The sequence below is a fragment of the Pseudophryne corroboree genome, chromosome 1 (assembly GCF_028390025.1).
Source record: "Pseudophryne corroboree isolate aPseCor3 chromosome 1, aPseCor3.hap2, whole genome shotgun sequence".
Classification (NCBI taxonomy): domain Eukaryota; kingdom Metazoa; phylum Chordata; class Amphibia; order Anura; family Myobatrachidae; genus Pseudophryne; species Pseudophryne corroboree.
Genome location: NC_086444.1, coordinates 905,413,360 through 905,430,076, shown reverse-complemented (window position 1 = coordinate 905,430,076; position 16,717 = coordinate 905,413,360). Strand labels below are relative to the sequence as shown.

Here is a 16,717-nt window from a genome sequence, read left to right as displayed (position 1 = left end):
AGTAATGTCTGTTATTCACATTATGCCACATAGTGGTGCCCCTTATACACATTATGCCTCACAATAGAGCCCATATATATAGATCGCATCTTCACAAATAACAAGAGGTGGGTGCTCCCAATGGACCTTACTTTAAGCAGGGCCACTAATATAACTATGGTTCAACGTGGTGGAAGGTGCACTCTCACATATTCATTAGGACTCAATTCAAGGCAATTAATTTAAACAAAACTGCCATTCCAGAGCCATAAGGTTGACGTTTCGATTCAAGAAGAATCTTTTTTTAAGACAGGCTATCGAACACATCAGAATTTGAACATAGCAGATAAGACAAGGATGGTTAGGTCTGTGGAAAAAAGCATAAAATACAATGAAGCCTCAGCCTCCCAGGCCCATATGTAACGCTGTATGTCAAGGGATACCAATAGACAAATCCCCTGGGGGCAACATATGGTGAAGATTCACAGAGCGAAGGATCACCATAACGTGCACAATTAGACCTAAATATGAATGTAGGGGCCAACTTACATCTATGGTGACTCGGCCAACACCATCCAATAAGGTTACTGCAATTACATAAACATACATAAGTAGAGCACCCCAAAATAGATTTAAAAAACATAAATATGCAAACAAAAAATAAAACCGCTTTCAGCGTATCAATGGAATGACCACTTTTTGATATCAGAGATAATAACCACTAGTGCCAGCGTGGGCACATACCAAAACCCTGCCATCCAATACTAGATAGAAAGAGGCCAAGGGCAATGAATCAAATAGTCAAAGGAGTAGACTTGTGAAATAACTAAACCATACTTACAAGGGAGGCACAGAGTCACCATATGTGCAGATATATACTGTATATATATATATATGTATGTATATATATATATATATATATATATATAAACACAATAGTACCTTTATCTCGCGCCAACCTGGGAGCAGCACAACGGGAGAGATCTTTGTTGGGAGACCTCAAAAGCATACAAGAAAAACACAAAATTCCCAAGTGCGCTAAAGTGAAACGTAATTACACAGTTCTTCTAGTGTTCGTAGGAATGTATAACATGTTGGTTGTGTATTTTTTTGGTTGTACTTATTGACACAATTTTAAATTTTGAACTGTGTATAAAAATTAATATGTTCAACTGTATGTTATTAAAACAACTTTTTACTAATTGGCCTGTTGGCCTCTTGTTTGGGTGATTATTTGGTGAGGGGTGTCTGTTACAGGTCCCCAGATTTAAACATCCTCCATTCTACATTCCTACGAACACTAGAAGAATTGTGTAATTACGTTTCACTTTAGCGCACTTGGAAATTTTGTGTTTTTCTCATACATATATATATATATATATATATATATATATATATATACACAGATACAGCATCATTCCAGCACTCTGGCAATCCATACTGCTGAAATCGTACTCACCCTGGTGCCCTCCTTGTGTGTGTGTGTGTGTGTGTGTGTGTGTGTATAAATATATATATATACCTCCCCCTTGGGTGCGGCACTCCGGGCTTGACAAAAACACGAGACTTATCACTTATGTTGATCTATTAACGTTTCAGTAATAAACTGTCATCAGAATAACAAGATTAAAACAATTACATACCTTTTTATAAGACACCACAGTGCATCAGGCACGCCGGAGCGGGACCGCACACCCGCCTGGGGACGCCTAAAAGTGACGTCATTCCGTTGCCGCAGCCCCGGAGCATCAGTGCCATCACCATAGTTACAGACATAAACAAAATTCCAGTGCATACGAGCAAAAGCTAAGAGAAATAGAAGCAATAATATGAATATTAGAGCAATACAATACCATCACGTGCTGCAGGTTACATCTTAGTAATAATAGCGATAGTAAAGACCCACTTTGCTGTTTATATCAAAAAACGGATATCTAGAGGAACCTCAAACAAACCTCATCTATTATTCAGTATTACCAGACCCTATAGAAAACAGCTAAAATAAATATTTTCATTTAGGCCATTAGGCTGTATTACCCCCAGTCTATTAATCCACCTAGCCTCACATTGTATAAGTTTCTAAGAGAGGCCGGAATGTGGTCTATCATTCTATATCTCAAGGAGGAAAGTGGATGTTGGTATTTCAAGAAATGTCTCGGGATAGGTTGGTCACTAGAGCCGCTACTGAGGGCATTACGAATAGAGGAACGATGGGCAGCCATCCTTTCTTTGAATTTCCTCTCCGTCTTCCTGACGTATGATAGCCCACAAGGACACATTAACTGATACACAACATAACTGCTATTGCAGTTTAACAGGTGACGTATCTGTATCTTTTTTCCAGTTTGAGGATGGGGAAAAACATCACCTGGTATAAGAAACTGACAGGTGACGCAGGTGCAACGTATACAACCTAATTTTTTTATAGTTTGAAAAGGTAATGTTTGTTGTGTATTAAATTTCTTTGATATATCCGCTTTAACCAGATAATCTTGTAGATTACAGCCCCGTGAGTAACAGGACATCAGCTTGGTTTCTGTCATACCCAACTGTTGGTCAGTTTTAACTAACGGCCAATGGGGGTAATTCTGAGTTGATCGCAGCAGGAATTTTGTAAGCAGTTGGGCAAAACCATGTGCACTGCAGGGGAGGCAGATATAACATGTGCAGAGAGAGTTAGATTTGGGTGGGGTGTGTTCAATCTGCAATCTAAATTGCAGTGTAAAAATAAAGCAGCCAGTATTTACCCTGCACAGAACCAAAATAACCCACCCAAATCTAACTCTCTCTGCACATGTTATATCTGCCTCCCCTGCAGTGCACATGGTTTTGCCCAACTGCTAACAAAATTCCTGCTGTGATCAACTCAGAATTACCCCCAATGTTTTTTGGCAATGTAACTGATGGAGGGGGATAGAGTGTTGTATTTATTAACCCAAGGCAAATTAGTTTTCGCGTTTATCTGGTTCCACTCTCTGTTTTAATAGAGAGTTTCTATCCAATGACAGTACTTTTTGTTTGGACTCAAGCAAAAACTTATGCTGATATCCCTGCTCTATAAATTTGCCAATTAGTGCATCAATTTTATGTTCGGCAATTCGAGGGTCGCTATTAATCCTCCAGATTCTCACCATCTGTGAATAGGGTAAGCTTCTAATCATTGATTTTGGATGGCAACTATTCGCTTGAAGGGAGATTATTTCTATCAGTGGGTTTAGTGTACCCCGTAGTTTTTAATTTATTATTGAATAATTTTAATTTTTACATCCAAAAAATTCATCTCCTGAGCGTCAATGTTATAGGTAAATTTTATGGGGCCTTCTCCCTGATTGTATGTATCAATAGTATCCCTCAGCAGAATTGCATTGCCCTTTTAAATAACAAACAAGTCATCTATATAACGATTATAAGATACGATGTTCTCACTAATTCGTTCGTTACCAAAAAATAATTCCTGCTCTATGGCGAACATAACAATATTCGCATACGAGAGGGCGGCACTACTGCCCATTGCACACCCCCTCGTCTGCAAATAAAAATGGCCATCATACAAGAAAAAATTATGACTTAATATAAGGTCTAGAAGAGCCACAATAACCTCAATGGCAGACACAGAAAATGAAGCTCGTGTTAATAAAAACTGTTTTACAATTTTTAACCCCAATTCATGAGGAATTGAGGTGTATAAACTAACCACGTCAATATTTGCTAAAAGACACCCCACAGGTAATTCGTCCAATACACTAAGCCTATTCAAAAAACTGGTAGTGTCTAATAGAAAGTATGGTTCTTGCTGGATGAGAGGCTGAAATAAAGAGTTAATAAAGACAGAAGTGGGCTGTAACAATGATCCCCTTGCCGAAACTATCGGACGTCCGGGAGGGCAAGTTAAGCTCTTATGGAGCTTAGGTAGTGTATTAAAGAGGGGGACAGGTGGGTGCTCCGGTAATAAAATCTGCATTGTTTCTTCAATTATGAATTTGACGTCAACCGCTCTTTGGAGAATGTTGGTAAGTTCTCTTCTACACCTTGGTGTGGGATCACCTGATAACCGCTAATATACATCTGGGTCCAACAGCTGTCTATGAATTTCCCGTTTATAATCGCATAAGTCCTGGAGGACAATCGCCCCTCCTTTATCGGCAGGTCTTATAATTAATTGCTCATTTGCTGGCATAACGCAGTAGTAGTTAAGCGCCAGCATAACGCAGTAGACCCCCGCACTACTGTTAAGAATCTCTACATAAACTACAGCTCCCAGCAGCCTTTGGTTGTAGTGAGGTGCTGTGGCCAATTGCTGCCTGCAGTTGTTGTTGCTGGGCATCACTGCAGGTGAGGAACTACCCCACGGGACAGGTGCTGCCTCTAAAAGTAAATCTACCTATTGGCCATGGGTGGCATCGCTGGGCGGCACCCCTCCTTGGCTAGTGCCCCTGGTGAGTGCCATCCTGGCCAATAGGTAAATATGCCCCTGTTTAGAATGCTTCAATTTCATTTCAGTGTTGGACTGGGGCATGAAGGGCCCACCGGGGAAATGAAGTGACAGGGGCCCATGCTTAGAGGCTTTGCTAACTAGAGCATGGTCTGGACCCCTTGATAAATATATATAGTAAATACTGCTAGTGCATGCATGACAATGTACCAGATTAATAATAGCAATGCACTGTAGAGAATACGCCATAGTCCTGTGAAGCATAAGGTATCATATGCATTATGTTAAAACGAGGGGGTGGGCCCCCAGGCAGTGGGTCCCACTGGGGGTTTCCCCTGTGGGCCTGTCTGACACTGTATCAGACACACGTGTGTATGTATAAATCATATTCGTAAATGGATTTTTATATGTTTTAATTTGTCTTACATAATATGACTTCAAAGTAATTTCAATCATTAGTTAATATGTATTCAAAGCCTTCTCCTATTCATGCTACATCAACATCTATTAAACCCCCTATGACAGAAGGTGTTATATGTTAGTCCCTGAAATACCAGCCAAACTCTTTGGACGTGGAGTTGAAAACATAATTAAAATAAAATAGAATCCACTTTTAGCAAATCTGTTGTTGATCTATCAGCTAATGTATTAGTTCATAACTATGGTTTAACACTTTTGCCCACAAAGGTATAAACTTAGAGAGGTATTCAATTAGCTGTGGGGTTTAACCCCCATGATTAATTGCCCTAAAAAATCCCCACAGTGTGGGGAAAGGCTGAAAAATTGGAAGGAAACCCACTGACTCCACATAAATTCTGGAATCAATGCTTTTTTTCACCACACGCAACTTTTTTTGTGATATTTTTAGGCAGTCTTTACCTCACAGCTCCATGAGCTGCGATTTTCTGTCTGTCTGCGGGGACTAGCTCGTGGGGTATTCCCCGCTAATTGAATACCTCCAACGTGACAATTAGCCACAGGGTTTATTGAATTCCCCTCTTAATGAAAGCAATAACATCCCTTTGTATTTGTTTAATTGGTTATATGGAGCAGTGCGATAAAGGGGCTGCACGGCGCCTTATGTGTCGACTACGCCACAATCACGCTCCCTGACCAATGGCAGAGCATGTAGAAGGATTATATTGTTTGCTTGGGGGTGTTGTAGACAGTAAGGTAATGTTAGCTGTTTGAGATATTGGCAGATGAAGCACACATAAAACCTGTATTTCTGGTTCATCTCAGTAATCTCCAAATGTATATTTGATCTTAACTAACCTTAGATAAATAAACACAAGTTTGAATGGGATGAAGACATGGGGTGGACCTTGGCTTCATGAGGAATAGTCAAAAATTAACAAAAAAGTTCCCTCTGTTACAAAACTAATAAAAACACAATTTAAATAATGTATTAATGGTATCTAGTGCCCACTAGACTGCAGAGAGCTTGCAGTGTAAAGATCAACCTGTCTCGTGGTGGTAGAGATGCTACAAGATGGTATGGGTTTAGTGTGAAGTACAGCATCCTGTAGAAGAGACCACGAATGTTGTCCTACCAATGTGTTCATACTTCTCCATTTTCACAGCTATCAGGGTCAGTTCTAGACCTTGTGGTGCACAGGGCAAAAGTAACCCCCCTCCCCCATTACAAACAGGGCAAGTTCACTCTACAAGGTAAAAAATAGGGGTGTGGCTTAATGGGAAGGTGCGTGGCCACAGAATAGTGCCAATTCACATTACACCGCACAGTAGTGTCCGTCTGTCACATTACACCACACAGTAGTACCCTTTATACACATTACGCCAGGTAGAGCCCCTTGTACAACACAGGCAAAACAAAATATATTACAAAAAAATCATGATTCATGCCCTTTACATTTTGTAATTATTCCTCCTTATAGTAATGTCTTTTACACATTATGCCACACACCAAAATGCCCATTACACATGATTCCACACACCATAATGCCCATTACACATTATGCTACACACAATAATGGCCATTACACGTTATGCACACACCATAATGCCCATTACAGCTTATGCCTCACCATAATGCCAATTATACACTATGCCACACACCGTAATGCCTATTACACATTATGCCACAATGCCTATTACAACTTATGTCACACACCATAATGCCCATTCCACATTATGCCACTCACCATAACGCCCATTACACATTATGCCACAATGCCTATTACAACTTATGTCACACACCCTGATGTCCATTACACGTTATGCTACACATGGAAATGCCTATTACAACTTATGCCACGCACTGTCATTCCATTACACGTTATGCCACACACCGTAATGCCTATTACAACTTATGCCACACACCGTAACGCCTGTTACACATTATGCCACACGCCGTAATGCCTATTACATCTTATGCCACACACTTTAATGTCCATTACTCATTATGCCACACAATGTAATGCCTATTTCATATTATGCCACACACCGTAATGCCCATTACACGTTATACCACACATTATGCCATACACTCTATTGCCCATTACATGTTATCCCACACATTATGCCATACACTGTAATGCCCAATACACATTATGCCACATGCAGTTTTGCCAATGACACCATTTTATGCCCCATACCAGGGGCGGATTGGCCTGCCAGGATGCCATGACGGTCTCCGCTCAGCTGGTCCCTTCAGTTCTTCTCATTAGGGGCTGCCCGTCACCTCTACCCCTGCCCCATGCAGGACTCGGCTGCCGCAAGCATTAGCCCCTCCCCCCAGTCAGAGCTTACAACCGTGGCCATTGATGCTTTCCTCCCCCCGCTGAAGTTTAAAGCTGTGGCATGAGCAGAGAGAACCCTCCCCGCAGCCGGAGCTTACACTAGTGGCCGATAGTGCCTCCCCCCCCCCCCCCTCTGTGAAGCTTAAAGCCGCAGCATGTGCAGAGAGAACCCTCCCCGCAGCTGGAGCTAACACAAGCGGCTGATAGTGCCTTCCACTCCCAGCCTCAGCACGTGCAGGGAGAGCTGTTCGCAGCGGAGGTCAGCAATCCTGGAGCTGTGACATCCCGAGTCAGAGCCCTGGAGTGATTTTACCTCTGCACACGGACAGGAGCACCATTTTAAGGTTAGTTACTAGATAGATAGCACATATCCAGGGGCGGATTGTAGGAGAGGTCTGGGCATGTGGGGAGGACTGAGGGGCATGTAGTGTTGTCTAGGAGGCATGTGGGCATACCTCCTAATATTTACAAATGACAAATTGCCACAAAAAAACTCTGATACATCCAAATTCCAACTTGATCAGTCCAGAAGCATTTACTATTTGATGAACCTATGCCATTTGCATCCCTAGAACCTGGACTGTCTTGTGACAAATCAGTACCATTGGGAGGTGTGATTTGGTAATATATTAGTAATATATTGCTCAATATAATTTCACCCAGCCTCCAAGCCTTCATTGAAGCCTAAGGCTGGGCACACATCAGATGATATTTTGAACGATTTGGAATGACAAATCGTACAAAATCATCAAATGTTACTATCTGCATGCTCCCACAGTCGTTAACAATGTTTTCTGGTCGGCGCTACAGTAGGGGTGACAGAAGACATTGCTAACGAGAGCCGTGCTGGCTACCCCTGTCACTCCGTTGCCACCGGCAACAGCAAGTGTGTATGCACTTTCTGATGCCGGGTCTCTGTCGCTTACGATGTCGGGCTGGTTACACATCATCTAATGTGTACCCACCCTTAAATCCGTCTTTCTAACCCTCCTGCCTCTGCAATGCCTAACTCTGCTCCCCGCACCCATTTTGTATCCATTCATATCATCTCTAAATTTGTTGTATGTTGTATCCCATTTATGCAGGACTACTAAATCCTTGTGGCACCATATAAATAAATTATAATAAAGCTCAATGGAATTTGCTGATGCTAAATGTATACATACAGTTAATGTTAATAAATAATCCAGTTCTACAAACATGTCATGATGGAGATGAAGGACACCAAGGCGGAGATTCAACTGTTTGAAAAGTCAGTTGGGAGTCTTTTTTTTCCTATCTAATAGACACGAAAAACAGACACCCAACCGACTTTTCAAACATTTGAATTCCACCCCAAGAGTCACCTACACAGGGTTATGTGTGACAGATGAGATGCTCTTACTCAGCAGCTTAGTGCCCCTGGCTTTTGCTTAAATTGTGCAGCTTTGATGCATCCATACATACTGTGTACACATACTGTACAGTACCATGAGTTTTGGCCCGTACATCACCATGCTCATACAAAGCAACATCTACAGGACAGGACATGCTTGGACCTTGCATGGCATATGTTGATTTTTTATAAATTATTCTCAGGGGTCTTTAAAGTGCCACAAAAGTTCAGTAGCACGGCACATCATGCACGATTATATGGGTTTTATTTTGTTCCCATGGGGACCAATCAGGGCCGTCTTAACAACAGTGTAGGCCCCTGGGCAAAGCAATGCATTGGGAACCCTACCCATCCTCCAGCGGTATGGGTGGGGGGCAGCTTTGATGTGCCGTAGGCGGTAGGGGGTTCTCTATTTTCCACTCAGCATGTAGGACCTGGAGCAGTAATTTCTGCTACTTACTCATTTACTGTACAGATGGTGGGAGATGGGGCGGGATACACTAAACTGTAGACGGCGGCATTGGGAATTAAGGGGACCCGGTACATGACTTCCAGGCTGGTAGTGGATGATTAATACGCAGAGGAGGAGTGGATAGTGCAGTGGGCTTAATATTCATCATTTTCTGGATGGAGAGTGACTTGCTTGATTGAATATATCTCCAGTTCCTGGATATAGATTTCTTAGCTTTCAATTGGATAAAACACCAGATAATTCCACCTTTCAGGAGGTACTGGGGACTTGGGGATCAGAGATCAGGAGCCAGAGCAATCCACTGATGAACATATAAAACGGCATACCAGGCATGTGGATTTGGAGCAGTGAACGGCTGCTGGAAGGCTGATATCTCTGGTTCTGAGCATAGTAGAGACAAGCTGCCAGTGACCACCGAAAGGGGAGCGTCACAGCTTTAGGAGTAGACCCTCAGAAAAACTCTAAGTAAGACATAACCAGAAATATCTTGCTGGGAAGAGCAATTAACAGGCTCAGATGGGGACCACTGCTTTGAAGTCTGATATCTCCAGTTCACCAGGGCCAATTTAAAAAATCTGGTACCCCTGGAAAGAGGGGACCCTCTGCTATCAGCATAGGGCCTAAGACTCCTGGGGGCCTTCTGCAAGTGCCCATTTAGCCCATGTGAAAAGATGGCCCTGGGACCAATGTATTTTTTTTCCTGTTGGGGTCAATATGTTTTTTCTTCCTTTTCTTTTGTACATGTGAAGATTCTCTATGAAATCAGAGTACAGTTTTAAAGCTGTTCATTATATGTAACCTTCAAGGCTCAAACCTTTTTGTTTTCCATGTGGACTCTCATCAGCGATTTAGGGGCTACCATAGCAGAGAGCTTAGGCTCCGGTTCGTAGAACTTGCCCCTGTCTAACACTGACAGCAAATCCACCCTACTGTTTTTCACCTGGAGACCCTTATGGGGCTCCAACCTATTTTCTATCTTGTCACATCTCACTCTAACCCTGTCTACTATTTGATCTCTCATCATTGATCCCGGAGTGGTCCCAATTTACTAACGTCTCTTCTATCATACCACACTGTTGATGCCCAATACTGTCCTATCTTGGAAGCTAAGCAGTACTGGGCTTGGTCAGTACTTGGATGGAAGACCTCTTGGGAATACCAAGTGTAGTAGAGATTTGAGTAAACCGTAATACTCTGTGCCTAACACTGACAGAAGAATCACCACTCATCTTCTTTCACACTGAAACCTGACTCACACCTCAGAGAATGAGAGCTTTCCAGTGGTTGGAATACCAACCACTCCCCGGTATTCCCACTCGGGTTGTGGGTTCACACCGCCAACTGAGGGAGAATAGAACCTGTGGCAAGCAAAGCATAGCGAGCCCATGAGGAGACTCGCTGAGCTTGCTGCCGGTATTACGGCTGTTGGGATGCTGCTGTCGGGATCCTGACAGCCGTCATCCGGCATATCATACTGAACCCCCATCAGGTACTCTTCAAGAGTATAACCCTGTAACAGTAGGGATATTTGATAGCCACTGTCCACATTACAAACGTGAGCTCCCGATTGATTGACCAATTAAAGATCTTAATTCACTATATATTTCTGCTGGCCCAAGTAATCACTGTATTCAGTTAAAACCCTGTAATGGCATTTGACGTGATTGATAATACACATTTGGACCATAATTGATCTATTCTTAATCTAAATTTATTTTAATATTTGTATTGTTTGTTTTTTGGATACACCAATATTTATGAATCAATATGAATAAAGGCTATGGCCCTCATTCCGAGTCGTTCGCTCGGTAATTTTCTTCGCATCGCAGTGAAATTCCGCTTAGTACGCATGCGCAATATTCGCACTGCGACTGCGCCAAGTAATTTTACAATGAAGATAGTATTTTTACTCACGGCTTTTTCTTCGCTCTGGCGAACGTAGTGTGATTGACAGGAAATGGGTGTTACTGGGCGGAAACAGGCCGTTTTATGGGCGTGTGGATAAAAACGCTACCGTTTCCGGAAAAAACGCAGGAGTGGCTGGAGAAACGGGGGAGTGTCTGGGCGAACGCTGGGTGTGTTTATGACGTCAAACCAGGAACGACAAGCACTGAACTGAACGCAGATGCCGAGTAAGTCTGAAGCTACTCTGAAACTGCTAAGTAGTTTGTAATCGCAATATTGCGAATACATCGGTCGCAATTTTAAGAAGCTAAGATACACTCCCAGTAGGCGTAGGCTTAGCGTGAGCAACTCTGCTAAATTCGCCTTGCGAGCGATCAACTCGGAATGAGGGCCTATGTTTTGATATTTATCACTCAGACGTCTTTTATCATCTATAAGAATGCACCCTAAAAAAGAGTCTTCTTTATCTCTTTTTTGTGTAACCATTTGACGGCATTACGGGGGCATCCCGTTCATTGTCGATTTTGGTTCTCTTGTGATTATTTGTCATAATCTACTGACTGGTACGGAATCATAACCCCTTTTTTCTTACAATGCCAGAGCCTACTGCACCGTGGAGAGGAAGGAACAGACTTTGCTCTATGATTAGGTATGAGGTATAAGTAAATCAATCCTATTTTCTGAAAATTCATAGGCAATTGAATTAACAAGGTACAATTTGTATGAGTTCTCCATAAATATATTACTGATATTGATGATGGAAAGGGATCCGGTCAGGATCCCGGCATTCGAATCCAAACACAACTCAGAATGCTGGCGCCAGGATCCTGACATTGATGACTATCCCGGCGCCGTAATCCCGACTAGCGGGATCTCGAAAGAGGATGTCACTGGCCGCCGGAAAGTATGCCGCGGGAGGGGTGGGGGTAAGTTTTAGGCTGTGGAGGAGAGGGTTAGGGTTAGGCTGCGGGAAGGAGGCATCACCGGGGAGGGTTAGAGCTAGGCTGCGTGGGAGGGAGGGTTAAGTTTAGGCTGTGGGAAGGATGGTTAGGGGTAGTCACCACCGGGGAGGGTTAGGTTTAGCCTGGGGGAGGGGGCTTTAGTGTCGGGCTGCAGGAAAGGTGGGTTAGGAGGGTTAGGGGTCAAGACTAGGAATTACTCCGTGTCTGTATTTTCAAGTCCAGGATACCGCTGTCGGTATTTGGGTGAAAAAGCTTGACTGCAAAGGGGTTTTCTTGCTACAGTATATGAAGATTTGGCTTCATTCTAATGTTGTAACTGTGATCTTATTGCATGAGAATACAAGCATGGAATCACTGAATTCAGAAACTGACCCTGCTGTGACCTTGAACCAAGGATTTTGTGTTATGTTGCTTATTTGTCATTGAGACAGTTTTTTTGCTGAACTGCAGGAATTATTTATTACCAAGTGCTTTGCTTGTTCTTAATTGTTGTCTAATAAGCACTGAGCTATTTTAACCCAGCAGATTTAAGACAAAAGGATCAGCTGCGCAATATATCAGGGAAAAAAGCAATAAACGATATGAGAGCCGATGTATATACTATAAATTTATTAACCATGAATGTAAGATAATTGATTAATAATCAAGATGCAACAATAAAATGTTATAAAAAAGCACACCTCAAATAAATGTATCCATTTAAAAGGAGTAACAATTATATTGGTTCTCTAAATAAAAGTCCACACATAGTATGAAATTCAGCTGGTATTCAGAGTAGTGAGTGACAAGTATACTCAGGAGGATGACCGTAGGCAGAATATTGGAGATGCAATGAGAGGTCAGTTGGATATATGTCCCATAACACCAAAGGCAAGTTGAGCCAATATTAACACAGCATTGGTACCTCTCCTTGTGTGGGCTGGTCCAGAGCCGAGCGTCCTCGGCGGTGTATCCTGCAGTGCCCACTGGTGCGAATGCCGCAGAGGAGAGGGGGTTACCAATTCACTGTGTGGAGCCGTTATTTAGTGTAGACGGCTAGCAGGGAAAACACATCCGTGGCTGCTCTTACGGCCTCTATGAATGGTGTGGACGGCTTACGGGGAGAACAAACCCGTGATAATTTGTAGAGCTACTTGCTGAGCTGGATAACCTTAGCAAGGTGTGCTGAAGAAGGCGTGGCCTAACGCGTTTCGTCACGTGACCCATGACTTTATCAAAGGAGTACTCCTTTGATAAAGTCACGGGTCACGTGACGAAACGCATCATTTTATACATTTTATACATGTAATGATGCACATGTGGTGCATCATGAAAATGTAATATTTGCTGACATCTTGCCATGTCGGCCACATATGTCTTGAAATAAAAAGAACATATTTTTTCAAAACAATTTCACGTGCTTCATCATGAAAACTTTATACTATTTGCAAAAGTTCAACCATGTTGCCTGCATATTTAAAATAAAGTTATAGGCATTTTTATACTTTTCTCAAATGGTAATGCTGACCTTGATATATATAGCAACAGATGTGGTGCATTTCGATACTGCACCGTTGGGTGGCACCGCAGGCAGGGGCACAATGCACACATGCAACTTGGTGCAGGTTGATGCAACCGGGGACCCATCTTCCTACCCCAAGTTGCATGTGTGCATTGTGCCCCTCCCTGCAGTGCCACTCAATGGTGTAGTATCAAAATGTACTACATTAGTTGGTTATATATAGCATTTTTTTTTTTTCTTTTAATACATGTAATGGTGCACATGTGGTGCATCATGAAAACTTTCTAATATTTGCTGACGTTGACGTTGGCATGTTGACCACATACAATTATGTCTTCAAATAAATATAATATATTTATTCAAAGTAATTTCATGTGCTTCATCATGAAAGGTTTGTACTGTTTATAAAAGTTCAGCCATGTTGGCTACATATTTAAAAAAAGGTATAGGCATTTTTATAATTTTCTCAAATGGTAATGCTGACCTTGCTATATATAGCAACAGATGTGGTGCATTGTGATACTGCACCGTTGGGTGGCACCACAGGCTTGGGTACAATGCACACATGCAACTTGGTGCAGGTTGATGGAACCGGGGACCCATCTTCCTACCCCAAGTTGCATGTGTGCATTGTGCCCCTGCCTGCGGTGCCACTCAACGGTGTAGTATCACAGTGCATCACATCTGTTGCTATATATAGCATTTTGTTTTCTCTGACGTCCTAAGTGGATGCTGGGACTCCGTAAGGACCATGGGGGATTAGCGGCTCCGCAGGAGACTGGGCACAACTAAAGAAAGCTTTAGGACTACCTGATGTGCACTGGCTCCTCCCACTAAGACCCTCCTCCAGACCTCAGTTAGATTCTTGTGCCCGGCTGAGCTGGATGCACACTAGGGGCTCTCCTGAGCTCCTAGAAAGAAAGTATATTTAGGTTTTTTATTTTACAGTGAGATCTGCTGGCAACAGACTCACTGCAGCGAGGGACTAAGGGGAGAAGAAGCGAACCTACCTAACAGGTGGTAGTTTGGGCTTCTTAGGCTACTGGACACCATTAGCTCCAGAAGGATCGACCGCAGGACCCGACCTTGGTGTTCGTTCCCGGAGCTGCGCCGCCGTCCCCCTTACAGAGCCAGAAGCATGAAGAGTCCGGAAAATCAGCGGCAGAAGACTTCGGTCTTCACCAAGGTAGCGCACAGCACTGCAGCTGTGCGCCATTGCTCCTCATGTACACCTCACACTCCGCTCACTGATGGGTGCAGGGCGCTGGGGGGGGGGGGGCGCCCTGAGGGCAATATAAGACACCTTGGCTGGCAAATCATCACAATATATAGTCCCAGGGCTATATATGTGATAAATTACCCCTGCCAGAATCCATAAAAAAGCGGGAGAAAAGTCAGCCGAAAAAGGGGCGGGGCTTCTCCCTCAGCACACTGGCGCCATTTTTTCTTCACAGTGCAGCTGGAAGACAGCTCCCCAGGCTCTCCCCTGTAGTTTTCAGGCTCAAAGGGTTAAAAAGAGAGGGGGGGGCACTAAATTTAGGTGCAATATATGTATACAAGCAGCTATTGGGGGAAAAATCACTCAGTTATAGTGTTAATCCCTGCATTATATAGCGCTCTGGTGTGTGCTGGCATACTCTCTCTCTGTCTCCCCAAAGGACTTTGTGGGGTCCTGTCCTCAGTCAGAGCATTCCCTCTGTGTGTGCGGTGTGTCGGTACGGCTGTGTCGACATGTTGGATGAGGAAGGTTACGTGGAGGCGGAGCAGAGGCCGATAAATGGGATGTCGCCCCCTGTGGGGCCGACACCAGAGTGGATGGATAGGTGGAAGGTATTAACCGACAATGTCAACTCCGTACATAAAAGGCTGGATGACGTAACAGCTGTGGGACAGCCAACTTCTCAGCCCGCGCCTGCCCAGGCGTCTCAAAGGCCATCAGGGGCTCAAAAAACGCCCGTTACCTCAGATGGCAGACACAGATGTCGACACGGAGTCTGACTCCAGTGTCGACGAGGTTGAGACATATACACAATCCACTAGGAACATCCGTTACATGATCTCGGCAATGAAAAATGTGTTACGCATTTCTGACATGAACCCAAGTACCACATAAAAGGGGTTTTATTTTTGGGGAGAAAAAGCAGCCAGTGTTTTGTTCCCCCATCAGATGAATGAATGAAGTGTGTAAAGAAGCGTGGGTTCCCCCGATAAGAAACTGGTAATTTCTAAAAAGTTACTGATGGCGTACCCTTTCCCGCCAGAGGATAGGTCACGTTGGGAGATATCCCTTAGGGTGGATAAGGCGCTCACACGTTTGTCAAAAAAGGTGGCACTGCCGTCTTAGGATACGGCCACCTTGAAGGAGCCTGCTAATAAAAAGCAGGAGGCTATCCTGAAGTCTGTATATACACACTCAGGTTATATACTGAGACCTGCAATTGCCTCAGCATAAATAGTGCTGCTGCAGCGTGGTCTGATACCCTGTCAGATAATATTAATACTCTAAGACAGGGATAATATTTTGCTAACATAGAGCATATTAAAGACGTTGTCTTATATATAAAGGATGCACAGAGGGATATTTGCCGGCTGGCATCCAGAATTAATGCAATGTCCATTCTGCCAGGAGGGTATTAGAAACCCGGCAGTGGACAGGTGATGCTGCCTGTAAAAGGCACATGGAGATTCTGCCTTATAAGGGTGAGGAATTGTTTGGGGATGGTCTCTGGGACCTCGTATCCACAGCAACAGCTGGGAAGAATTTTTTTTTACCTCAGGTTTCCTCACAGCCTAAGAAAGCACTGTATTTTCAGGTACAGTCCTTTCGGCTTCAGAAAAGCAAGCGGGTCAAAGGCGCTTCCTTTCTGCACAGAGACAAGGGAAGAAGGAAAAAGCTGCACCAGTAGCCAGTTCCCAGGATCAAAAATCTTCCCCCGCTTCCTCTGAGTCCACCGCATGACGCTGGGGCTCCACAGGTGGAGACAGGTGCGGAAGGGGCGCGTCTCGGGAACTTCAGGGACCAGTGGGCTTGCCCACAGGTGGATCCCTAGGTTCTGCAAATAGTATCACAGAGATACAGGCTGGAGTTCGAGGCGACTCCCCCTCGCCGTTACCTCACATCAGCCTTGCCTGCTGCCCTCGGAGAAATGGAGGTAGTACTGGCGGCAATTCACAAGCTGTACTTCCAGCAGGTGAAATCAAGGTACCCCTCCTTCAACAAGGCCGGGGTTACTATTCCAAAATGTTGTGGTACCGAAACCAGACGGTTCGGTGAGACCCATTCTAAAATTGAAAGCCTTGAACACTTCTATACGAAGGTTCAAGTTCAA

The 16,717-nt window shown here is 43.7% G+C and overlaps 1 protein-coding gene and 1 pseudogene across 2 annotated transcripts in view; both read left to right on the top strand.

The window, feature by feature from the left end:
- Positions 1-16,717, top strand: part of TRPC3 (transient receptor potential cation channel subfamily C member 3) — a 423,006-nt gene that overhangs the window by 261,345 nt on the left and 144,944 nt on the right. The window lies entirely within an intron of this gene.
- LOC134938194 (5S ribosomal RNA) lies at positions 10,076-10,194 on the top strand (annotated as a pseudogene).